This window comes from Zingiber officinale, chromosome 11B (assembly GCF_018446385.1).
Source record: "Zingiber officinale cultivar Zhangliang chromosome 11B, Zo_v1.1, whole genome shotgun sequence".
NCBI lineage: Eukaryota > Viridiplantae > Streptophyta > Magnoliopsida > Zingiberales > Zingiberaceae > Zingiber > Zingiber officinale.
The window spans coordinates 42862546-42864765 of record NC_056007.1 but is presented as its reverse complement, the minus strand read 5'-3'; positions in this window follow the sequence as shown (position 1 = coordinate 42864765).

Sequence of the window (2220 nt, the reverse complement as noted above, 5' to 3'; positions counted from 1 at the left end):
CAACGAATGATGAGGAAGGAAGGATGGAAAGTGGCACTCTGTCTGATTTTGGATGGACAAAAATAGGTTCATAAATTAGACAATGGATAAATTTATAATGGGGTGTTTGGTTCTTTCCTAAGAATAAGAATCGGAATGGAAATCATTGTATTGTGGAATGGAAATGAGTATGAGTATGAATATCACTCTTAAAAGTAATGTTTGGTTAGTTGCATATTTTCTATCGAAATAAATCAAAATTTTCTTTTTTACCCTTAAAGGAAAATAAGAGAAAAAATTAGATGTGAGAGAAAGATGAATGTGAGAGAAAAATATGATGAAAGAGAAAATATGATGAGAGAGAATGAAGAGAGAGAAAGTGTGATGAGAGAAAATGAGAAAAGAGAGTGTGATAGAAGAGAGCATGATGAGAGAGAAAATATGATGTGAGAGAAAGTATGATGGGAGAGGATGAAGAGAGAGAAAATATAATGAGGAAAAATGAGGAGAGAGATTGAGGAGAGAGAAAGTATAGTGAGAGAGAAAATATGATGAGAGAGAAAGTGTGATGAGAAAAAAAGAGAACAGTGAGAGATTGAGGAGAGAGAAAGTATGATGAGGGAGAAAGTATGATGGGAGTGTGATAAAAGAGATTGAAGAGAGAGAAAATGTGATGAGAGTGAAAGTGTAATGAGAAAAAATGTGAACAGTGAGTGTGATGGGAGAGATTAAGGAGAGAGAAAGTATAATTAGAAAAAAAAAGGAAGAGAGTGCGATGGAAGATATTGAGGAGAGAGAAAGTATGATGAGAGAGAAAGTGTAATAAGAAAAAAAAAAAAAAGAGTGTGATAGGAGATATTGAGGAGAGAAATTGTGTGATAAAATGATGAGAGAGAAAATATGATGAGAGAGAACAAGGAGAGAGAAGTGATATGAAAGAAAAATAAATAAATATATTTTGATATTAAGGGAGAAAATTTTAGTTTTAGGTCAAGGATATTTTTGGAATAAGGGAATATTTTGATTGATAAAAATAGGGTAATGACTCATCGAAGGGGAAGTACATGGGAATGAGTTATTACCTAATTTCAAGGATTCATTCCCTTATTTGTATTCCTATTCCTATAATTCAAACATTAACAATGACAATTAATGATTCTCATTCTCATTCCCTATTCCTATTCCCCTAAATCAAACACCTCCTAAATCTATTCGTCTATTAGTTACTTTGCCACAAATAAACAATAGAAAGGATTAACAATATATCCTTTTTCATCAAATAAATGACGGAAAATTTTCCTTTCCTTGATTTTTGAATGCATCCTCCCAAATAACATAGCATAACCCTCTGTTTAGATGGGGTGAGCGAAGATTCATTAATAGAAGGGGAAGTAAAATATTTATATTCTCATTGTTTGAGAGAGAGAGAGAAGGTTCATTAACGAACATATGTTATCGTGTTTGGGAGGAAAGTGAGGGTAATGAAAGTTAAATATATAAAGTTATAAAATTACCCTCACTTTTGTTAAAAACTTACGCGTTCAAGAATCTAATGCATCTTGCATACATTTATTGGTTAAAACTTACACATTCAAACATTTGTAGCTCATTTATTAAGGTCGGCGTCAACGTCTAAGTTGGTGTCGATGTCAAAGTCGATGTCGACATCAGCGTAGGCATCGAGTCGACATCGAAGTTGGCATCAAAGTCGGCTTCGGCATCGACGTCGATAGAGTGCGAGCGTTGGACGGTACGAATATTTTTCATCATGATGTAAAGAATATCAAAGATAATAATTTTTAGAATTAATACAATAAAATAGAGATAAAATTAAAATATAAATTTTTTTAACTTCCCTTGGCTTTTCTTACACCCAAGTATAAGAAATGGTAAAGAACCTTTCCTTTACTTAACTCACTTCCTTTCAAATATGATTTCAAATTTCCCTTCTCCTTCTTTACCTTTTTGCTCCCCTTTTCTCACTCCCTCCCAAACCGGGGAGCAGATCTCCTGGTCCGCAAATTGCGGACCAGGGGATGGTCCACAAATTGCGGACCAGGGGATAGTCCACTACATGTGGACCTTTGATTTGAATAAACCTCACTTATTTAAGATAGGGTCCATTCAAATCAAAGGTCCAGATCAGTGGACCATCTCCTGATCCGCAATTTGTGGACTAGGAGAACCCTGCTGCCCAAACCGTGCTTAAAGTTCCTTTGTCTTATTTTTGGTTTCGGAAAA